Genomic DNA, 25315 nt, shown 5'->3' with positions numbered 1-25315 from the left:
CATTCATGAAAATGCCTTGATAAGCATAGCAAATATGCTGTAATGAGAATACTTGCTGTGAAGGGAGAGAGGAGAAAAACGTTACCTGGTGTTTAAGTTTATTATATGCCAGTAATTGCTCACCAGGAAGCCATGGGACGTGAGCGGCAGACTTATGTAATGGCGGCCGCTCATGTCTGAGGAGAGGGATTCACTGCTGCAGCTCTGGGTCAATAACGCTTGTAAACAGAGTCAGAGCAGCTCAAAATGCAGCTCTGATCCTTCGGGGACAACATAGGGAAGTGCAGCTGCTCCCAAGTTTGACGAGAAAAGGCTGCAGGTATGGAAGAGAGCTCCACACTCCAGCTGAGCTCAGCTGAGCGCCGCCATCTTCTATGGTTCAAAACCACACCCCAGGAAATTGAACAATTAATCTTCAGAGTAAGAGACCCAGACCTTAACCACTAGGCAGCAGTGATTTTCCCTGCATCCAAAAAGCTAATAAACCTGCTCTCAAACCTCCAAAGTCTCTTGTCCTAAAATATTTTGAACATTTATCAATGCAATTACATTTGCCTATCCCTTTAACTGAGAACACATAACCATTGAAAACTCCAGGGAGCGAGCCCATAACTTTCTCCTGCCACAATCAGGAAGTGGCTGTTGTGACTACTAAAAAGCAGGGCCCTTCCTACTTTGCCTCCCCTCACCTCTTCAGCCCTCAAGAGTGGGAAAGCAAGCTCTCAAACCCAAAAGAGGGCTGTGGCTGCAGTGTTGCGGCAGTGCATCATGCGTCCCCAAGATATCCATGGGGGAGTCGCGGGGTCCTGTTGTTGTCCAATGCGGTGAGCGGGAAAGAGATCTGGTGCCGCCTCACGGCACCTTTTAAATAGAGTGGCTGACTATGTTCCCGTGCAAGCATTCTAATGCTTCCGGGTGCCATGCCCTGGCTAACCAATGCCACACCTGACCCTGCCCAAAGTTGCAGCGAAGTGCACCACAACCCCCGGTTTGAGCCTCAGCATCACTCCCCTAGGCATGGCTCCCCTAGACAGGGGAGCCTCTGCAAAGGCCTTGCCTTGACACTAAATAAGGCTGTAAATAAAATGGTGTGTATTCTATTGTAATATGATTTTTCTGTCATTGTTACCTTTATTAGTCATGGATCATTAATGCAGCCCTAGAACACATTTAAAAATGCTATTTATATTTTCTGTTTGACGTATGCACAAATACGTGCTAAAAATACCAGCTTTCGGTGATTTTGCTTATTTTTGGTCTGGCTGAGACATCAAAATACCGGTGGTGCCTGAATAGACCGAACGTTTGTTGCAGGATCAGCATATTATTTATTTCCTCCACCCTCCATCCGTGATTAATGCCAAAATAGCAATAGTTTAACTTATATCTGAAACTCTACACCAGCCATCAATACAATGCTGAGTTACCCCAGGTGTTTGGGACTACATCCTACATTCAAAAAGCTCCTTTCTCATTCTCACCGCTCACCCTTCACTTTCATGTTCACCTTGCACTCACAGCTATCACACTGCACTCACGCTGTTCACCATGCACTCATGCCAATCATCCTCCTCCTACCCTACTCTCACAAAAGCACACCGCTCACCCTGCATGCACATGACATTCCACTCACTTTTCACTTTCACTGTACACTCACATGGATCACACTGCACTCCTGATGTGACCCTGCAATCACACCATTCATTCGCGTCTTACCATGCGCTCCCACAAGGACACCAGTCACCCGTTCATTCACAGCAACCATACTGCACATATGCCCCTTGCCATGATTTCATGTCATTATCCCTCCACTTACCCTGCGGTCACTCGAGCACACCACTCACCCTGCACTCACACCATTCACCATGCACTCACACCACTCACCATGCACTCATGCTTTTCACCCTGCACTCATGTGACACTTGACTCACCTGTCTCTCTCTAAGCTCACTCTGCAATCTCACTCAAACAAGCACATGATTCACCATGCATTAATCCTCCAACTCTGCACTTTCATCCGCACCCAAAGTCATATGTCACTTTGCACTGGTATTTAGTTTGTTATTCCACCTGCGCCCTTGTTGTTTCACAGCCAATTTCCTGCTCCGCCAGCTCAAGAAATTTTTGCCTGATCTCCTGCCTTCTGCTCAGCCCTTACTACCAAAAGACTACTTATGGAGCCCACTGCGTGGCACCAACAATAGCTCATTGGCCTCCGGTCTCTGTGCCACTCCCCCGCCTGGCTCCTCGAGACCGGGACTTGGCTTCCTAGACTCAAAACCGCTTGCTATAGCCTGCTGTTTGCTCACTATTCATTTGCCTGCTCATTTTTTGGTCATCTTTGGGCAAGCTTTTCCCATTTATTCTGTAGTTTTTATTACTTTGTGCTGGTATTTTGCTTGTTAGGTCCAGCTGTGCAGTTGTCCCACTGCCATTTTTCTGCTCCCCCACTCCCTCCGTTTTTGCCTGATCTCCTGCCTCTCGCTCAGCCCCTTCCACCTCAAGGACTACTTATGGAGGCTGTTTCGCAGCCATGCCACCAGTGTGGCGAAGGCACACCATAGGCAAATTCGTCTGTGCCTGTCCACGCCTGCATCACGCCCAGCGCCAGAACCCCTGGCCTCCCACCATCCATGTTACACCGCCAAAGACCTCCTGGCCCTAGACCCTGAACACCATAACACCATCTGCTTCACGGCCTCCCAGTGATCAAACAAATAACCTTTCACCTGCCACCACTGTCACTTCTCATACAGTACAGACCACCAGCCCAAACCAGACCCCCCACACCCAAGCCTAGACACAACCCGGCACCACTCCAATACATCACGTTCAACGCATGTTCCCTCTGCAAACACGCCATAGAAATTTGGGGCACCATCACCGCCCTCTCCCCAGACATGGCCTTCAACACCGAAATGTGGCTCAACTCCACTGCGAACCCCAACATCGCCACCGACACACCCAGGGGCTGCAAGATGATACACAGAGACTACGCTAGCAGACAAGATGGAGGCATCCCCATAATCTACAAGGAAACCTTTTGATGCCCCATCACCAATGACAACCCCTCATGGAGCACCTCAACTTCCGACTACAAATAGATGCCATGACCCAAATAGTAGGCACCCTCACTTACAGACCACCAGGAACCTGACCAGCTTTCTGCGACGTCATCTCAACCTCATTGTCCCCCTGGCCATCGACTCCCAGCACTACATCCTGCTCAGTGATCTCAGTTTCCACATCGACTACCCCAACAACACCAACACTGCCACCGTCCTAGAGACCCTCTAAAACATCCACCTCACCCAACTAGTCACAAAACCTTTTCACAAACCCAGACATACACTTGATGCCATCTTCACCTCGAGCAACAGACTCAAATTCACCCACACTACAGAGCTCTCCTGGACCGACCACGACATCAACTACTTTACCATCTCCAGCAGTGCTCAACACAACCACCAAATACCACAGGGCCACCCACCACAACTGGGGAAAAGTTACCAAGATACAATAGACCCAATCCTTCAGCATCTTGTTACCCAAAACCTCCGCAGATCTCAACCAGTTCAATCGGAACTTCCCCATCTGGATTATCAAATGCGCCAACAAAGTTGCCCCATTGAAACCAGCCAAAACCAACAAAGCCTCCAAACTAGCCAGCTGGTACACCCCAGGGGTCAGAACCACCAAGTGCAACTGCTAAAGACTTAAGAAGCAATGGCAAGCTTCCAAGGACCTCTCTGACAGAGCCATACCACAAAACAGTTCTCAGCAAATTCTACTGGTGCATCAAGGAAGCCAAGAGAGCAGCCTTCATTGACACATAGACATAGCGACCAACCACATGAAGGAACTATTCAAAATTGTCAAGGAATTTGCCAGCCCTCCAGCCACAGAGAACACCATCCTCCCCTCCCAAGACCTCTCTGAGTCCCTCTCAGGCTACTTCCACAGCAAGATAGTCACAATCTATTACAACTTCTGCCCCCAACGCACCACCCCCAGCCTCGACAATCTCGGGCAACCAGCAAATGCCGGCCGAACGATCATCACCTGGTCTCCACTTACTGTGCAGACTACCTCTTCCATCACGTTGTCCATCCACTCCGGGGCACCCATTGACCCCTGCCCCCACCATATCTTCAACCATAGAGCCAACTCTATCAGCACGGGGCTCACCTGCATCTTTAACACCTTCATCTCCATAGCAACCTTACCAGATGGATGGAAAAACGCATAGGCCAGACCCACCCTGAAAAAAGCCCTAGGCCAACCCCACCAACCTCAAACACTACCGCCCAATGTCCCTGCTCACCTTGCTGGCCAAAGTCCTCAAGAAAGCCTGGAACTCAACAAATTACTCGATACCCCACAATCTGGATTCATTCAGTGCCATCCACAGCACTAAGATGGCACTTATCACCGCCACAGATGACATCAGATCTCTCCTCGACCACGGAGAAAATGTTACCTGTATCCTACTCATCGCTGCGTTTGACACCATCTCACACCACATCCTCTTCAACAGACTCCACACTGCTGACAAATGGCAAAACACCCTTAAATGGATCAGCTCTTTCCTCTCAGGATGCACATAGAACATCTGATTGCCTCCCTTCTCCTCCCCCACCCTATTCAACATTTGCATGACCCCCCCCCCTTGCAGACATAATCACATTCCACTACCTCAACATAATCTCCTACGCTGACGACACTCAACTCACCCTCTCACTCACTGAGGACCCGACCAATGCCAAAACCAACTTCCACAATGTCATGACAGACGTAACTGAAAGGATGAGAGACAGATGCCTCAAGCTATCCTTTCTACCCATGATGCACAGCGTTTTTCAGCTACATGAACACAGCGCCAGGATGCCCGTAGGGTTGCAGAGCGCTCTATAAATACTATAAATAAATAAATGAATAAATAAAATAAGCTCAACACCGACAAAACAGAAGTACTGATCTTCAGGAAAAACACCTCCATATGGGACCACAGCTGGTGGCAAGCAGAACTTGGAACTACCCCCACACTGACAGACCACGCATGCAATCTTGGCATCATCCTTGAAAGTGAACTGACAATGAAATGACAAGCCAGTGCAGTAGCCTCCTCATGCTTCCACACCCTCTGCATGCTCCGTGGAATCTTCAGATGGATCCTTATCAAAACCAGAAAGACTGTCACGCAAGTCCTCGTCACAAGCTGCCTCGACTACGACAATGCCCTCTACATCAGAATCTCCATCCAACTCATCAAAAGACTCCAGACCATACAGAAATCCGTAGTCAGACTCTTCCTGGACCTCCCCAAACTGACCCACATCACTCCCCACCTCAGAGACCTCCACTGGCTCCCAATCCAGAAGAAATGGCATTCAAGATCCTCACACTCAACTACAAAGTGCTTCACAACCAAGGACCATCAAACATTAACCACCGACTGAACTTCCACCTGCCTGGAAGGCACCTGCGCTCCACCTTGCTGACCCTTGCACATAGCCCCTGCATCTATCGCAGCCACAACAGGGGCCGGGTTCTCTCCTACATCGTCACTAAGACCTGGAATGCCCTACCCCCCACATCTGAACAGCTCCGTCCTTGGCAGAGTTTAGAAATAATCTCAAGACCCGGCTTTTCGACAGAGACACAGCAACTCAGCACCCAGATGGCCCTTGGGGTGACAGAGTACGCTATACATTGATTGATCACATCACTCACCCAGCAGTCACTCCTCTCACCCTCCTCTCACACTGCCACATCGCTCACTGTGCACTCACATAGGCACACCTGTCACACAGCTCACCCTTCACTCACATGGGCACAGCACTCACACCCCCAAACAAGCACTGCACTCACCCTGGAGTCACACCACTCACTCTGTACTTCCTCCTCTCATCCTGCACTCACATGAGCAAACCTCTGAGCCTGCATTTATACAGACTCTCCACCCTGCCTACAAACAGGGACAATATTCTGCCGGAACTCAGAGGGACACACCACTCACTCAACACTAATTCCTCTCACCATGCGCTCACCAGTCACTCTCACAGATCACCCTCCACTCTCAACGCTCACCCTGCACCACACACAGGCACACCACTCACCCTGCATTTACACCATTCACACCACCCTTCACGTACTACTCTCATTCTGCACGCACTCCTCTCACATCTGCATACTTTTCACCCAACACCTGCACTGCACTCACACTGCACTCACTCAAACTATTCACCATCACTCTACACTTACACACGCACACCTGTTACTCTGCACATATATAGATTACACAACTCCAGATGAACATACACATATTTCTACAGAGGCACCCACAGAACTCTTTCTGTAGTTTTATATGCCTAATTAATTCCATCAGCAACAAAGGAGCTGGTGCAAGAAGGGAGAGTGGACTGAGAATGTGGGATGGCTTGAGGGGAAGATAAGGGCTGAGGCTTTGGTGTATGGTGATGGATTGAGGATTGTGTGACACCTTCATCCATTCCTGGCTTTCCATTCACTACAATGCTTCATTCTGGGACTTGTAGTTTTTTTTTACATTGTAAGTTGGGTCTCAAAAACCCAAAAATGCAAAGAGCTACTCCTATGATAAAATCTATGGTTGCCGAAGAAGTCAATCCTTTCATGAGATCAACTGGATGCTGTGATATTGCATTAGAACGTGGATTAGTTCATTTCCAATACTGCTTGATCCACACGTGAAACCAAATATAAGCCCCATACAGCTAATTTAAGGAAGTGTACTTTTCATTCACATCATACCTGTAACAAACATTGACAAGGCAATATATTAATATTTTTGAATAGCGTAAAGAGAATATGTTTTTATTAGGCTTTACTAAAAGGCAAGGCAGGTATAACAGAAGCTGCAGGGCAAGCTTTTCTAATACAAAAGCAGATTGACTACTGGAAGAGTGAGCTGCAGTGTGTTTCTGTGTGACTGTGACAGAGTACTAATGTATGAAAGAGTTCAAGAGATATAGTGAGAATGTGTGTGAAAGAGGATGTGTGTGTGTTATGCGTGCAAGTGTGCTGCTGGTTAGGCATACTGGAGGTTATCCTTGCCTTATGGACAAGGACACTAATAGCATATGGGTGGGAGGTGTTACCTATGGCAAAGTGCAGGCCCTGACATGATTCTATTAACACATCATCATTGGCTGTGGGGACTCGAAGTGTCTAACTGAGAAAACCGCAAGCCCAGTCATACCCAGTGGAAGAGATACCGAACACCCGCCACCACACCTCGCAGACGGCTCTGACGTGATGCTCGTAATTCTCAGCATATGGGGTGGATCCGTAGCAAACATTTTGACTGATATTTGAGGTAACTCTTGTCATGAGATTTACTGTACTCATTTTTTAGGGGGTGTCTATGGCAAAATGCTGACCCTTGTATAAGGAGGGAAATTTTGGCTGTACCCATGGCTGTGGCAGAAGTATCTGTGGTAATTTGTGGGCACTTTCATATTGAATGTACTCCTTGGCAGAAGGGGCTCACCCATGAAAAAAATAATGACCTTGGTATGGAGGAAGTAATTTCTGACTTAAAACATTTGCAAAAAAACTAGGGGGCATATTTGCAATAACTAGCGCATCCTTGCAAATCCCCAGGGATGCGCCAGTTATTGTGCGCCACAGCTCCGCCATCATGGATGCGCCGCATTTACAATGCGGCGCACCATGGTGCAAAAACGGCACAGATGCGGGACGCATCTGTGCCGTAAAAGTGACGCATTGCTGTAGTTGCGTCGCAAGCGCGACGCAGCTCCAGCAATGCTCTGGGGGCCCTATCTAGTTAATGCTGCGTCAATCCTTACGCCTGCTTCAGGCTGGCGCAGGGTTTTGACGCAGCATGGGCCTAAAAGTGACTGAGTGAAATCTTGTAGATTTCACTCAGCCACTTTTAGGAGGCGTTCCTGCGCCGGAACACCCCCCCCCCTGCACTGGAAAGCATACATGTGGCGCAGGGCATTACAACGTGACGCATCTCCCAGATGCGTCACGTTGTAAGTACCCCCGCACCATGGAGCAGGATTTGCGCTGCCGCTGCATCACAAAAGTGACGTAACGGCAGCGTAAATGAGGCGCAAGGGGCTTGTAAATTTGCCCCTAGATCTACTCCTAGGAAAGGCCAGGCTTCCCTGGTGCACCTTGAAAGTACTGGAATATTTCATGAATGGCAATATGGGTCTGCGTGGTTTTTGCAAATTCGGTCCCAAAAGTTTCAAAAAATTATCAGGGGAGAAGTCTACTCTCCCTTAAATCATCTACAAGAAATCTGTCAACTTGTTTTGGTAGCTGGAATTTGGGGGAAGTATAACACCCCACCACTTAAATAGATCGTTTTCCTGAACTAATGGATTGCTCTCGTCCCATTTCTGGAAATGCTTGTCCGGCCCCATTGCTGGGAGCAGGGCGGGCTTTAGGGAAGTGCGACTGGTGCAGCTGCACCTGGCGTTGACTTTAGTGAGGTTGGGAGGGGCGCTGTTAGAAAAAAAAGTTTGGTTTAAAAACACATGAACTTCCTTGTGCGTCAGGTAGTTTTGAGGCGACAATAACAAATATCAGAATTCAGAATTTTGTCTAGTTGCAGTTTTGGCTCATCATAGAGTAGCGTGCAGGGTTAACGTGCCTTCTGCAAAGAACGTGTACCATGCAGATCACAGAACTTAGTGTGAGTGAACTATGAGTAGCACTATAACAAAATTAAATGTAAGTGTGAGAGAAGCTATAGCGAGATGACATGCACTGTTAGAGAGTGGCAGTGAGGGAAAGTCATGAATAAGGAGGATATGGGAGAGGAGAGAGCCCAAAAAGACTGTCGTAATGGGCGCCACCAGTGCACAAGCGGGCCCTGTCGGAGAGTCTTAGCCCCACCCTGTAGTTCGGGACTAGTACCCCCCACCAGAGTGCAACCAAGGCCCAGACAGTGCTACCAAGTTTAAAAATGATGAAATAATGAAGTAATACTATTACAAAATGTGCCACATTATGCCACATAATTTGTCTTTTATTACTGCATAATTTACGCAACCCTGCCGTATAATTTGATCATCTCCTGCCTCATAATTCAGTGGCCCTGCTTTTAGTTCACTAAAGGCATTTCGTCAGGTCGGGCATTGGGGTGGGGGCAGGACTGTACTTTCATGTTTAAACACTATAACTTTTAATGAATGTCAATTCAGTGCTATAATCTGATATACTAATCACCATCATGTTAACGAAATGCACTTGCTTCAGATATGAAGAGATTTTATCATATCTTTACATAATGTTTGTTGCCCGGTTTACATTACAGATGTTTTAATGTTTCTACTTCTGCAATAGCTCTTACAGCCAAGCTTCACACTTGGCTCGGCTGCCTGTTAAATGATTGGCTCGCCCACCTCTACTCTTTGTAGCCAAATTGTAATCAAGTTGTTCTGAAGAGCTCGATCCGCTGTTTATTTAGGTCTCCGTAATGTACATGGCAAGGCATGTACTCTCTGTGGCTGCATGCGGCGAGGGTAGAACAGGGTTGTGTCAATCCGGTGTTAAAAAGACGCCACGGTGCATGAGCACATTTCCATCTGCGGAGGAGTTGATCCAGCCAGCCCACCAGACCAGTCTATGAAAGTGAGACTGCGAGCGCTTCCGGCTCTAATGCATGTGTTTCCGGGTGGGTTGCAGAAAGTGACAGTGGGATGCTTATTCGAGTCCAGAGCGTCACCTCCACATCTGTAAATGGGAGAACAGTTCCAACTTAAAAACTGGAGAATGCGTGTGAAGGCAGTGAAATGGACAAAAGAGCGTGCTGTGAAGACAGCTCGCAAATTTGTGTTTTATAACTATCAGTACTCACTGAATATCTATTGTACTTATTAGATACAGATGTGCATTTAGAAGGGAGTGCATCAGCAAGCGTTGGTGGTATAGTGGTGAGCATAGCTGCCTTCCAAGCAGTTGACCCGGGTTCGATTCCCGGCCAACGCAGCACATATTTTTCTTTAGTTTTACTTTTAAATGAGATTTTTTACTTTTGATTCACTTTATGTTATTTTTAATGATTTATCAACGGAGTACATTTGTTAACATTTCAGAATTGTTTTCTCTGTAACTCCGGGAGGCGGGAGGAGGGGGAGTCTTCAGTGGGCTGAGCTGCAGATATTGGCAGGACAGTGAACAAGACAGAGGGGAATATGGATTGCAGTACGGTCGGAGGGTCTGCGAAGCTCATTGCATAATAGCGCATGACTGATGGAAAATTGGCATCACACCCTTCGATCATTTTCACTTGATGCATTACGATCGACAGTCCAGTTATTTACATCTTGAGTCAAGAGTTTTGCCCAGGGATATGCAGGGACACTTGAATTATGCGTCAGGGGAGGGCCACATTATGCAACAGGGTTAAGTAAATTATGTGGCAAGAAGCGGCATATTATGCGGCATTATGTGGCACATTTTGTGATAGTATTACTTCACTATTTTGCCATTCTTGCATTTGTTAATGCTGGTTTGACATTAGTTGCACTTCACTAGTACCAGTTTAACACACAAATATAGCAATTAGCTACAGAAAGGTGAGCAGTCAACCTTTGCAAAGGGCCTTCCACTGCGCAGCAACACATGTCACTGCGTTTTTAATAATGTTTCAACCGTGTGAGCTAAAAATAAAAATGTTTTTGGTACATTCTGCAGATTGTGCAGCAGACATTGGATTATGTGGCAAATGCTACAATTCTACAACTATGTGACCATCAATGCACAATTTCATAATTCTAGTGTCCCTGGGTATATGCTTTGATTACTGGCAGTCATATCCTGTCCAACGGTCCTGCGGTGACGCCAGCAGCTAACGTACGCAGCGCTCACACGTTCCATGTAGAGGAGAGTCCGGGAAGGTAAAGCAGTGAGCGACACATCTCCAAGAAGAGACAAAAAGCTCTGAACTTCCACCAACGGTTCCGAGACGCTAGAAGTTTTTAAACGCAGCGATCTTTCTAGCATGTAACTTGCAAAAAGGAACCTGGATATATAAAAAGTGACTGTGCAGCGAAATTTTAAAGCATACGGTTTTTTAGAAAGGAATAAACTCTATATCTGATGATGAACGACACGAAAAATGAGAAGCCTTGAGAACTATACCAATTAATTTTTAAACTTCGAAGGCCGTCCGAGCAAACAACCCAGAATAATCTACACTCGGCATTTTCCTTTAAAACGCAGAGGTATACTTTGTGGCTCCTGAAGAAGGCGTTGCTTTGAACGCCGAAACGCGCGTCGAATATTAATTGCCACCTTTTCTTTGTATTTTTAAGTGACTGTATAATATATTGTTGTTATAAATTTCTTTTTCCTTCTTTATGTAATGATTTTATTTTGAAATGGAAATGTGTTTAAATGTCATATGAACTTTTCTGTGTATTTTTGTCGATTTTAACTGATTATACCAATTAAAAGTGATACACAATTTTTTAACAATTTTGTTAGAATTTCTTCCTTTTGCAACTACCCTCCTTATATCCTTCTGATTTTATGCACACGTTTGATTACTGGCAGTCATAGATTGTCATAGCTATCTGTGCAGCAGGCGCGGTTGCACCGGGACACGAAAGGCCCACTTCACCTCAATTATGGCTTTGATTTTTTCCCACCCAGGAAGTAGAAGGATACATTTTCCTTGCTTGTATCTGAGTCCTTGCAAGTGTTGGTAGGGCTTGACAATCTATGAAAACAACCAGGGACTTCAGAAACCGCTTTAACGCCTCGTCATGGATAGGAAGCATTAAACAAATGTCAATGTAGAGAAATTCAGTCAGAGGTGGTGCTCCTGTTGAACCCTCCCCTGTAGTACAGAGTGGGTCACAGCTGATTCCGCAGCTCTGTTTAAAATAATCATTACATATGAGCAAAGTTAACACAAGAAATGGTAAGTCAAAAAATGTACAGTTAAAGCAGAGCCAAGGGTCTGGCCCGGATCTTATAGGCCGTGCACGAGCCGAGCTCTGAAAATATGCAATATGTAAATCATACAACAAATGACGTAAAATATGCTAAAGTGAATTTAAAGTTCAAAAATTTAGTATTTCTTTAACATGTGGATGCGTTGTTAATGGGGCACATTATAGCACTGCAAGGAGAAGTACTTATTAAAAGTGATAATTTTGTACAACTGGTAATCTGAACACACATAGTTGAAAGTGCTTTCATACGCAATAATGAAGGATTTTGGAGAAATAAAATATTTGCCTAAGATCACAAATTTTAAGCAGGGAAGCCACAATTTATCCAGGTTTTCTGGTTTCACTCTGAACAAATCAGGCAGCAAATGGGTATCCATTTGTCTTTCTTTCAATCAATCAAACAAGACTTTTATAGCACAGCTAATCACCCGTGAGGGTATCCAGGCACTGGGGATCTGCTGCGGAGGGTCAATCGAGCAGCCTGGTTTTGAGTCCTTTCCTCAATCTAAGTAGAGAGGGTGAGGTCCAGAGGGAAAGAGGGAGGTCGTTCCAGGACCTGGCTGCAAGTTAGGAGAAGGAACGACCACCTCTATAGCTTTGACGTATGTGAGGGGTGTGAGCGAGGTGAAGGGAGGCGGAGCACATGTGTCTGGAGGGTTGATGGAAGTTCAGGCGGTGGTTAATTTAAGGCGGTACTTGGTTGTGCAGGACTTTGTACGTATGCATCAGCATCTTGAAGTGGCGTCTTTTGTGGATGGGGAGCTGGTAAGTTTCCTGAGGTGGGGGTGATGTGGGCTGCTTAGGGAGATCAAGAATTCTGTATGATCTATAGTCTCTTTAGTATGTGTGAGGTGATTCCTACGTAGAGTGCGTTGCCGTAGTCCAGCCTTTTTGGATGTTGGTTCGTCTGGTGATGATCAGAAGCCACTTTAGGATCTTGTGGAGCATGTGGCGGGTGAGGAAGCAGGCAGAAGAGACTGAGATGATCTGGTTTTTCATGATGAACTTGCTGTCCAGGATGACGCTGAGGTTGCGGGCATGGTCTGTTGGTGTGGGTGATGATTCTTATACGGAACGCCACCAGGAGCCGTTCCCCTGGGAGGTGTTGTTCCGGAAGATTAGTACTTCCCTTTTGTCTGTATTGAGTTTCAAGCAGTTGTCTTTCATCCAGTTGGCAATGCTCATCATACACTTATATAAGTTGGCCTTCATTGTGGAGGTCTCCTCTGATAGCAGGAGGATGTTCGGTCCATGGGTTCTGATGATCTTGGCCAGGGGGTCATATAGGTGTTGCACAGGATGGTGCTGAGGTATGAGCCTTGGCGGATGTTCTTGTTTCCAGAGGTGAAGGGAGGAAGGCAGAATTCGCTGAGTTCTTCTGGTGAGGAAGGAAGCGATCCATCTGAAGGCATCTCTCTGAATTCCGATGTGGTGGAGCCTCTTGATAAAGGTGTGGTTTGATATGGTGTCGAACGCTGCTGAGAGGTTGAGAGGGATCAGGGCTGCCATTTCTCCTTGGTCATAGAGGGCTCTGATGTCGTCGGTGGCAGTAATTAGGGTGGTATTGGTGATATGGGTGGTGCATAATTAAGACTGGGAGATGCCCAGAAGATTGCTGTTTCCAGGTGTTCCGCGAGTTACCAGTTGATATCTTTGTTAGCCTAGTTATGGGATAGAAGTTATTGAGTTCGCTGGGGTCAGCCAATGGTTTCTTGAGAAGGGATCTGACTTAAGCATGTTCATCTGTTCTTCGTGGAAGGTGGCCGAGGCGATGGATGCGTTGAGGATGGTGGTGAGTTTGTTGCTGATTGAATTGCTTCCCAGGGTGACAATGTGGTGGGGGCAGGGGTCCGTGGGTGCTCCTGAGTGGACAGCGTTCATAATGGCAATGGTGTTTTGCATGGTGAGCTGGTTCCAGGTGGTTAGAAGGGCATCTGGTTTTGCATCTTTCGGAGCAATGAGGCTGAGGATGTCAGTGGTAGTTGGTTAGGGCTCGAAGTTTTTGTAGATGGCGCAGGTGCTGTCCTGGAAGAAGTCCACCAGGGTGTCACAGATTGCCTAGGAGGGGGGTGTTGTTGTTTTCAGAGGCGGAGGGCTTGGAGAAATCCCTGAGGATTGGAAATGGAACTCCTTTTTGTCTTTTTTAAGAGTTGGTGGTATTAGTTAAGCAATGTTTTGAAGGAGGTTCGATATGTGATGTCTTTGCTGGTATGCCATTTTCTCTCAGGTTGCTTGCAGTTGCGTTTGTAGCTCTTCGTTCCATGGTGTACCAGCTGGCCTTTTTAGAGGGTCTGTTAGTTTTTGTGGGCTTGATGGGGGACAACTCTGTCTGTGCAGTTAATGATCGAGCCGGAGAAGCTCTTGAAAGCCTGCTCTAGGTCGTTGGAGCAGTCCGGGTAGGAAGAGTTGAGAGTGTCGGTCCATTAGCTCTCTGAAACTTTGCTTCAGCTACAGTGGGGATTCTGGAAGGTTTAGTCGTCTGTTGGGGTACCTGTGATGGTGAAGTGGACGATTGTGTGGTCAGTCCTGGTGAGTTCAGTGGCATGGCTGTACTTTACTTTGTTCCTGGCAGTGAATATAGGATCGAGTGCATGTCCTGCAATGTGCGTGGGGGTGGTGACTAGTTGTGTGAGGCCAAGGGTGTTTATGCTTTTGAGGAGGTTGGCAGTGATGGAACTGTCAGGGTTGTCGAGGCAGAAGTTGTGTTCCCTGAGAAAGATGGAGTGCTTGGAGTTAATTACTATGATACCTTTTTCTTTAACCTGTGGTTGATAGGTATCGGAGAGTCCAAGCTTATGGACTCTGGTTTCCAACATCTCAAAAGATACCAAACTACAGTCCCCAGATGAAACCTCGCCCAAGGAATCACCATCAGAGCTGCAGGCCAGTCTTTGGCTTCGTAGGCTCCAGACCAATCACATGTGTTACATGACTGAGTATTTTTAGAATTCTTGGCTCTGGAAAGGACACAGATTACCTCCTTGCATCTAATTTGGACAGTAGCTTTTGCACAATTGGGCTCCTTTATCTCCAACAGCTGACCTACTGGCCTCTGGTTGTGCCCTTCAATCTGAATAGCATTTACACTTTAAGTGCTTGTGAGGTGAGATGTTGTTTTTTAAATAGGATTTTTAATATGACTGTCTTTTAGATCATGTATTCTACGATTCGTTATGAGTCAGCCACCAATTGTTGCTGTGATATATTTGATCGCAACTGTACCTCGTTTTTATCTTCTTCTCTGTTCTTATTGCATTATGAATGTATGATTTTCAATGATTATAATTAATCGTGCAAAGAATCAATAAACAAAACTAAACTAAACTTGGCTCTGGAAAAACTATCAATTTGTTTGTTATAAATCTTGCTCCAATGCAATTGAGGTCTTAGGCAGGGCTCAGGTTGGATGTTTTCCAATTTATTTGAAACACATGTCTCTGAAGCTCTACAATCACCTTTCAGAGGTGAGCCTCTGTAAACCTTTATGATACCCTCATGGAATAGCCAATGGTCCAGATATGGGTTCAACGCAATCCCATGGTTGTATAATATCACCAGTTTTGGGACCAGCACTTTTGTGAATACCATAGGAGCTGATTTCAAATGAAAAGGCAGAAATAGCAAATGAAAATTCTGACCACTCGCAGGAAAGCGAAGGAACTTCTGATGATCTTGCATAGAGGAATATTCAAATATGCGTATTGCAAGTCCAGCTTCACCATGAACTACTCGGGTTGTACTAGAGGCATGATCCTTTGCAGCCAGTCCAATTTGTAATCAATAGTTGACATCAACTTGTTGATTCCTTTCAAATTTAGCAGAGGACAAAAACCTCCTGCTGCTCTTTCCACTAGAAAGAGAATAATGATAAATATTATTCAATTTTATTTGATTGCATAGTTAATTAAAACCATTGAATACAGTTATAAATAAATACAAGTTCTTACAGTGACTAATATGCCCCCTTGCCTCCTGAGCACGCAAGGGTTTTAAAAATATATACCTAATAAAGGGGCATATGTAGGTAATTTCCATTTTGCGATTCTCAAATAGCGATTTTTAAGGAATCGCTATTTGAGAATTGCAAAATGGAATGTAAGTAATAAATCGCAATTTTTTTGCGAATCTCTAAAGTTCCTTAATTGCGATTAGCAAATTGCGAATCGCAATTAAGGAATGAGTGTCCCATTCATTCCTATGGGCCAAGAGGCCCGTAGGAATGAATGGGGATACATTCTTAAATTGCGATTTTCCATGAGAAAATCGCAATTTGAGAACCGCAATTCCAAGGGTGCCAGGGTGTCCAAAGAACACCTGTTGCACCCCTGGAATGTGCCTGTAAGTACTTGTGGCGCACATACGTGCCCTAAGGGCATGTCTGTGTGCCACATGGCACTTTGAATTTTAAAAAAATATGCATTTTGACAGGAAATCGCAAAATACCATCTACTTGGAGTAGGTGGTATTTTGCGATTTCTTAAGCCAAAATCGTAATTTGCGAGGCACCCCTACAAGGCATTTAAGGAATTGCAAAATTGTGATTCCTTAAATGCTTGAGCAAAATAAGGAATCGCAATTTTTGTGATTCCTTATTTTGCTATGTGGCCCATAAGTACCAAAACGCCGTTTACGATTTGTAAATGCCAAAATTCTGCGAATTCCAGCGTTTGCAAATCGCAAACGGCTTTCAACATATGCCCCTTAGACATTATTATGTAACAAAACCTCGGTGACCTTGGTTCTTGTTTATCTTAATTATAAAAGTTGTTTAACTAGTGCAAATACAAGACAAGTTTTAAAGTGCAAATGACTTGTGCTAAGAGAGTTCCTAAAAATGTTGCCTGGTCTTGCACCTTCTCTGTCCCAATGCCCCTCAGTTCCTTTGGAAGTCATTTTAGGATGCTTAAACTTTAGCTTTGTCCTCTTGAAACCAGTGCAAATGGATTTCCTTGACTGGTCCCTGGGCTTGTCCCTTCACTGGCCCAATGCCTCTCTGTTCCATTAAAGATAGAAGATTTCTTAAGATGTTTCCTGTTCTTGCACCTTTTCTGGCCCACTGCCCCTCAGAGCTTTTAGCAATAGTTTTAGGAATTGTAATCTGTGGTTTGTAGCATCCCAAATTGGTATAACATGAACTGTTGCTTTCAAGCGGGGGTAAAATCAGCTTGCAAATATACCTTGGGTTTCTGGATCTTCTTTGAATTAATTACTGTCGAGGCATGCCTTCTCATTGCAAATGAGTTTTTGTCTGTTATCTGCGACAGGAAATGAGTTGAGGAGTAGTTTACCCAGAAAAGGCTGCTTTTCCAATGTTAGTGGCCCACGCCTCCTGAATGCCAAGTTTCTCTATTGTCTGACTTAAGTATTCTCAATTCTCCCCATGATCCATTGTGTTTGTGGTTCTGCTGTTCCTTGATTTCAGTCCAACGTAGACTACTTATAGAACCACTCCCAGAGGCACACAATTGCCAGCATAATTTAAGGAAAGTGCACATTTTTTGTAGTAATTGATTTTTTAAACCAAACTCAAGATGAACATGGGCAAGAGATGCTGTTTTTTAAATGGAAAAACTGTAATTTTATACTTTTGTTTGAGGTTTTTTGAGTGTAGTTGTTTCTCTTCCATGCACGATTTCCATGCTGGAAGCCACCATTGGCATTAGCTGTGCTGACATTACGACGAGTAAATGGCTCCATGGTGGACAGCTGTGTTTCTTTTTCAATACTTTGATTTCGAATTTTAGTGTCTGTGCTCTGGCCTGCAGAGCAGCTTAATGATGTTTAAAAGTCATGTTGTGTTCCACGTTGATGACGAGGTATTTATTTGTGTCCAAAACCTCCACCTTTTGAATTGGGTATCAGGGCGCTTTACATAGCACCAGTTGCATTACATGAGGACACATATTCATTCTTGTTAGGCACGGGGAGAGCAAGTGATTTGCCCAGAATCACAGGATGTTTAGCGTCGTTACCAAGACTCGAACCCAGATCCCCATTCTTCCAATAAACGTCCACTGAAGGACCCGGTCGAAGGCAGATTTGGGGTCAACGAAACAGAAAAATAATTGAGTTGTTCTCCAGTTTGGCTTTCTTCGCTAGAATGCTTAGTGCTTGTAAGTGCGTAAGGGTCCCCATGCCTGGTCTGAATCCAAGGTATCACGGGCCTCATTTATGAGGCCGTGCGTCACTTTTACGCCGCTGATGCGTCACTTTTTGTGACGCACCAGTGGCGTAAAAAATATGCCTTGTTGCGTCATATTTACAAAGTGACGTATCTAGGTAGATGCGTCACTTTGTAAACCCCTGCTCTACATTATACCTGCGCCAGGTATAATGTATGCAAGTGGGGCGTATTGACGCAAGAAAGGGTCCTAGAAGTGACGCAGTGAAATCTATGAGATTTCACTGCGTCACTTTTAGGACGCTGTTGCGTCAAAATCTTGCGTCTGCCTCACAACAGGCGTAAGACTGTCGCAAGCCCTTTCACATGGGGCTTGCCCCATGTGAAAGGATGCATTGCTGGAGTTGCTTCACTTTTGTGACACACCCTAGCAATGCGCTTACAGATATGTCAGAAATACTGACGTATCTGTAACTCCTTGCGACATGATGCGTCATACATTAAATATGACGCACAGGAATGTCGCAAGGAGTGCGCACTGAGAAGGGACGCATCGCTGCTTTCACGCAGCGATGCGTCATTTCTCATAAATGAGGCCCCACATTTTTTCATTAACGCATGATCGTAAACACTGGAGTAAACAGGATGCCTACAGGTTTTCTTCTAGGTCAATGAGAGAAACTAACTGATAGTTGTTTGGAGAGGCTGTAAATAGGTTGAAAGATTAAATGAAATACCTGTATTTGTAAAGCCACAGCTACCTCCGAAGTGATGTCCCAGCCCTGGGGGCCATCTGGAAGATTAAGCAAGCCATTGCCCAGAGTCACATGGTGCTGGGCTAACCTGCCGCTGGAGCTGGGGATCAAACCATGAACCCTTTGGTATAGAGTCAGGCACCCTGGCCGCTGCGCCACACCTCTTCAAAAGATGTTATTGTTCCATGAATTTAGGATGATGATTGTGCGAAAGATTTAATTGAAGAGCGGCGAAAAATAATAAGCCCAGTAGAATATGCCCTTTTTAAAGAGGGCATTTGGAAGCCCACCCTGTCCTATTCCCCCTTCTACTTCTTCAAGATGTTTGCTAGTTGTTCGATTTCCCTAATTAAAACCGCTTTGTTCTGATGGTTACTCGTGAGGCTCTCGTTTTCCCAGGCCACCCTGGGTTTTGGATACTGATTTTGCCTTTTGTGTATCCTGGATTTCGGCTTTGCCCTTATGGCCTTTGTCCTTGCCTTTGATGGCTGGCAGGGCATACATTGCTCGAATGTGGGGTTACCAGACTTACCCAGCGCTTTCATGTCTAGCCTTCCCAGATGGCAGTCCATTTACCACATGCCAGAATCCTTTGCTGTTTATGCTCTTGCTGGTCCATAGGAGCTTGTTCCAGATGTCTTCTTCATATTTTCTTTTTGCTGTCCAGTAATCCTTTTGATATTGCGCTTTCAAGGTTCACAGAGTGGTTTTATCAGGTCGCTTCCCTTTCTCTGCATCTGTTGTTATTTTTCTCACTTCTATTGTGATTTGATTTTTTTTTATTGCGTGGTCCACAACTGTACTAGCTTTGCCTTCTTGAACCCACTTTTGTATTCATAACATGGGGGATCTTCGACGAATGTGCTCTGGATGGGAATTTTGTGAGTAAAGTCAAAATTAGTGTTGACCATGCATTTTCCCATTCACCTACTGTGCTTTTTTCTTCTTCAAGGTTTGCTGTTCCTCCTTTTACATCTTCTAACGTTCCTACAGAAAGGTAGACTTCAGCCATTATCTTCTGTATTCCAGGTCCATGCCATTTTAAACTTTTTTAGATTGTCAGTGATTGGGGTGGTGATTAGATCATTTGTTGAGTGCACCTGGTTAAACTTAAAACCTAACTGGAGGTAGATGATTACTTACCTTTCGTGGTATGATTTGAAATTCGCGCTCCAGGGGCAAGGCTCCCTCTCTTATCGGCATGAACTCAATTGTTGAACTTGTTCTTCCACAAAGTTTGGCGATTGACGCTGGAATGTCCTCCTTAGAATTGCCATTCAAGATCTTAAGAACTAATATTTCCATTTGCTTCTGTAGATTAAGGCCACCAAGTTGATCGCCACCTTTTTAGCTTCTTTGGTGTAAATTTGTGGTGAAGTCCCCAGAAATTATGAAGACTGAGTGCTGATGTTGATTTTTTAACTTCTTTACTAATTTGCACAGGATTGTCATTTTTTACACTTTCCTCTCTTTGCAAGGATGAATACAGACGTTTATGATGAAAAGTGACTTCAAAAAAAATATCTATACAAGCATACATAACATTTAGATTAAAAGAGTATTATTTGTATGAATTGCTTTTATGATTTTTAATATGTGAAAATCGAATAAAGCGTTGAAATTGAAATTGACTTCAAATTGGGCCTGTCTTTTTTGTGTACTCGCTTGGGTGCTTGTGTCCAATTTGCTCCACAATCAAATCTTCCTAAATCCCATTTAAACTTAAAGGAGAAATATGTGGCCAATCATCGCCCCCGATTCCTGGAAATTTGAGAACTTTTCAACTGGAATATGATGTTCCACGTAACCAACAATTGGTGCTGGTTCTAGGCTCCGGGACCACCAAAAACCCAGGCAGAGGAGAAACCGCGTGCAGGGAGATCTGAAAAGCACGCTAAGGTTTTTATAGGATTGTGTATATGATTGTGCCCATGAAAATAAATATAGTGTTCAGAGGCTGGGTCAACTAGAGCTGGTGTCGTCTTGCAAATATTAATTATGAGCTGGGCCACTGGAATGATGCAACCGCAGAGGACCACATTATGCAGCAGAGCTCAGTAATTTATGTAGCAAGAAAAGGCAGATAATGCTGCACAATTTAGTGACAGTATTACTTGATTATTGCATGCTTTACACACATTTAACACTATCTGACCAAAAGTTACAACTCGTTAGTATGTGTAACACCTAAATAGAGCAATCAGCAACAGAAAGATGACCAGGTAAGATTTAAAAGGTGTTTACTTTGAGCAACAATATGCCTGGTAGCATTGTAGCACCTTTTGATTCATTTGAGCCACAAATACATTGTTTGCTAACATATATAAATTATGCAACAGACGATGAATTATGTGGCAAGTGTGGCAAGTCCATAGCTATACGGAAAATGCTGCAACTGTGTGATTGCATAATTCCACTAACTCTGTTTATCAGCCAAAAGGGGGAGTTGAAAGACAGTTACTTCTCTTTTCAGATCCGAAGAGACGCTACACCTGGGCCCTTATTTATGAGGCCTTGCGTCAGTTTTGTGCCGCCGGTGTGTCACTTTTTGTGACGCACCAGCGGCGTAAAATATACGCCTTGTTGCGCCATATTTAAAAAGTGACGCATCTAGGTAGATGCGTCACTTTTTAAACCCCTGCGCCACATTATACCTGCGTCAGGTATAATGTATGCAGAGGGGGCGTTCCCCCGCAAAAAGCCTCGTAATAGGGACGCAGTGAAATCTATGAGATTTCACTGCGTCACTTTTAGGACGCTGTTGCGTCAAAATCTTGCGCCTGCCTCACAGCAGGCGTAAGACTGACGCAAGGCCTTTCACATGGGGCTTTCCCCATGTGAAAGGACGCATTGCTGGAGTTGCGTCACTTTTGTGACACACTCCAGCAATGCGTCACTTTTGCGCTTACAGATACGTCAGAAATACTGACGTATCTGTAAGTCCTTGCGACATGATGCGTCATACATTAAATATGGCGCATCATTGGTGTCGCAAGGAGTGCGCAGTGAAAAGTGACGCATCGCTGTTTACACGCAGCGATGCGTCACTTTTCATAAATGAGGCACCTGGAATGTGTCTACTGAGTGAGTTACTGAACTCTCTGAGGGAATGAGAGCAAAGGAAAGGAAGAGGGCTGAGAGACAGAAAGAGAAAGAAAGTGTGATCGGGGGGGACGAAACTGAGAAAAAGAGAGGGACAAAAAGACTTGGAGACTACGAGAAAGGGAAAGTATCTAGAAGCAGAGAGGGGCATGAAGAGAAGAAGGAACAGGAGGGATTGTGTGTGAGAGAGAAATAACCTTACATCTATGTCTAGGTGAACGACACATTGTTAACGTTAAAACTGGGTCTAAGTGTAAGAAGATTCTTTGAAACATACCAGGTGACTCCGTGGCAGTGCTAGGAATGGGGAATAAGGCACTCAGAGTCGGACCAGCCACATTTGAGAGGGCTGGCGGAAAGGCTGGGGTGTGCTACAGAACATCGTATTTTATCATTCCTCGCTGCAGATATTATCTCTGTATATCTGTCTCTGTCTCCTGCCTATAGTCTTTATATAGCGCTTGCTACATCTGACTATCTAGCGCTTGCTACACCTGACGAGGCGTTGTAGCGCTTTGAGGGCACGTGGCACACTACTCCACTGAACACAACTCTTTTGTTTATAGTCTTAGTTATAAGTGTTGCAGGTAGTTGAATGCTATTCCGCATTCCTTTGTTTGAGTTGATATGCAGATTAGTTGCACGTTATATCGCTGTTTCCTCAATCTCCCTCCTGCACCTTTCTTTACTCATATTTTTCTCTTCGTTCGCCCCCTTCTCTAAGACTTTTCCTCACCCGCTCTTTTCTTGTCACACAGAGAGCTAGGAGCAGTGATGCATCATAATTGGCTTTGAACTTAAGACGTGGCAGGATCGTGAAATATTTCCATAAGGTCACACAAGGGGGCGCTGGAGGGAACCTTAACTGTTGCTTTTAAGGAATCTACCGTGCACCGGCACCCCATCCTTTCAGACCAATATGAGTTAGCTGTAACAGGATCATTTAAGCAAACACTGTATTTGCAATTCACAACATCCTAAAATTAGTGTAAATAGATTTTTTTTGGGGGAAAAAATATCATCTTGCATTGGCCGGGAATCGAACCCGGGCCTCCCGCGTGGCAGGCGAGAATTCTACCACTGAACCACCAATGCTCAGATGAAGAAGGAGCTGCAGAGGACATATACATAGATCTTGAAAAAGAGTGTGCACCATCATCGTATATCATTGAGATGAGAGAGTAAGAACAGAGCTTACATGCACCCTAGTGCCAGTAGAAGTGTCAACCTTAAAAGCAACAGGAGTGAACCACTAATCCTTAGCAGAGCCAAGGCTTTCACGTCTATGCAAATCCGCATCAACCTATCAGACCCCGAGAGTAGTCAATGTAGAGCTTACACAGAAAAACACAAAGAAACGCTAATGCTAATAAGAAGAAGGCAGCTACATGAGTTCCCCCAGAGAAGTGAATGGAGCACGGAGGCTTTATGACTGGAGAGAGCGCGTGCAGCTGAGAGGAGTGTTAGAAGCAGGTGTTGAAGGCATGCGCGCCTCAGGCACAAGACTTGTAGTGTCGTATACAGGGGGCCTAGCGGGACACAATGAACGCACACACTTTCTTGGTTAGTGGCCAGTACTCTGCTGAACCACGCCCAGGTCCCTGGGCTCTTTATTTCTTTGCTAACGTGCTGGCCAAGCACACGCTGGGCCAGCCTAAGTGGGAGACGTTGTGGGTGTCTGCAGGGACCACCCCCTCGCAACACTGCTTGGTGGGTTGGTCCACTTGGTACAACATTACATTCCTCCTTTACTAGCAGAATAAAAGAAAAGAACACAAAGGGAACATTTCAAACTTTAAACCAGTGACTATCAGTCTCTGACAGTGAAAACATTTTGGAACAATCTTACTTGATCAGCCAGGATCTTTCTCTGCGTTTTCGCCTCACCGGGGTCGGCAGCGGGCTACAGAGTCCTGGTACCTCTGGGACGGCTTGGGATGAGGCCACAAACTGTACCGACCCTGACTGCCTAGACTCGAAGGGGTCAGGGCCGCACTCAGTGGGTCCTCCTCCATGGGCGCCAACTGGCTGCTTGGGGGTTCTTGACCTTGGGATTCTTCAGAAGCGACGGAATTTTGGCTACCTTCTCCTTGAATGACTGAGGGCTGGCTGCTGCCACCTCCTGGCTCTTGATGGCTGTCTGGTTCTGGAGGGTGTGTCACGTCGGGTGTTGCGAATTCTTCAAAGTCGTCGGCGAGGATTTTTTTGAAGAAAGACACATTCTGGGTTACTCTTTCGGTACCCTGCGAGGCTACTATCATGGTGCCTTTGACTTCTATCACAGTCCACGGGTCCAATTCAAAAGGCATCCTGAACTTTCCTCCTGGGTGGCGGTCACGCACCAGTACTCTGTCCCCGACAGCTATGGAACTGTCTTCAGCTCGTCTTCGCCCAGACACATCCTGGTTGGTTTTGGTGCACCGCGCCATGGACTGATTCGGAGGATTTGTACACTGGGCCCACACTGGGTGATGCGGGATGGTATCAGTTACTGTTCTGCCAAAACAGAGACGGCTCAGGGAGATCCCAGTGGTGCAGTGCGGTGTGAGGTGATATTCTCAGAGGAACTGGTAGATTGCATGCTCCAGACTCCGACCATCAGACATGGCTATTTGGATGGTCTTGTTTAGTGTTCGCATCAGCCTTTCTACTTTTCCGTTCTCCTGTGGCCACCTGGGAGTTATCTGGCGATGCTTGATTCCAGGAAATGAAAGATACTCGGAGAGTTCTGCGCTAGTGAAGGGCGGTCCGTTGTCTGTCCTGAGTTCCTTCATCAAGCCGTGGGTTGCCATTATCTTTTCCAATTTTGGGATGACTTCTCCTGCCGCCGTTGAAGAGATGATTTCTATCTCGGGGTATTGTGAAAAGTCATCTACTACCACCAACATGTATTTCCACCCTGGGAGACAGCCAAAATCTGCACTGGCCCATTCCCATGGAAACGATGGACCCACTTCGATGATTATCGGTGCCGGGTGGCTGGGAAGGCCGGTTGCTAGGCACACCGGGCAGCATTGGATGATGGACTCCACCTGTTGGTCTAGGCCGGGAAACCACACATAGCTCCTTAGGCGGTTTTTTGACTTCACAATTTCCTGGTGGGCCCCATGTGCAAGGAGTGCTGGGTCAGGCGCTTGGGCAGGACAAGGCGAGGACCTCTTAGGAGGCAGCCATCAGGGGATGCTGACAGCTCGTTGCGCACTTGGTATAGGGCTTTTAGCGTGTCCTGGGCTTCCGTAGTGCAGAATGACAACGGGCTTTGGAGTGACTTCCAATCTCCTGAGGAGAGCGCTCTGATAGCCAACTGGAGGCAGTCATCATCTTTTGTAGCTTGTACGACTTCTTCTAGGGAGATGGGG

At 45.7% G+C, this 25315-nt stretch overlaps 2 non-coding genes across 2 annotated transcripts; one reads left to right on the top strand and one right to left on the bottom strand.

Moving 5' to 3' along the window:
- Nucleotides 1-9933: 9933 nt before the first annotated feature.
- TRNAG-UCC (transfer RNA glycine (anticodon UCC)) lies at nt 9934-10005 on the top strand. The gene has a single exon. It is a non-coding gene; the product is annotated as a tRNA-Gly (tRNA).
- A 12975-nt stretch (nt 10006-22980) lies between these two features.
- On the bottom strand, nt 22981-23051 carry TRNAG-GCC (transfer RNA glycine (anticodon GCC)). Its single transcript has one exon. It is a non-coding gene; the product is annotated as a tRNA-Gly (tRNA).
- Between the last annotated feature and the right edge of the window lie 2264 nt (nt 23052-25315).

Source organism: Lissotriton vulgaris, chromosome 12, assembly GCF_964263255.1.
Source record: "Lissotriton vulgaris chromosome 12, aLisVul1.2, whole genome shotgun sequence".
NCBI classification, from domain to species: Eukaryota; Metazoa; Chordata; class Amphibia; order Caudata; family Salamandridae; genus Lissotriton; species Lissotriton vulgaris.
Note: the sequence above shows the minus strand (reverse complement) of the source record. Positions and strands in the feature narration are given on the sequence as shown.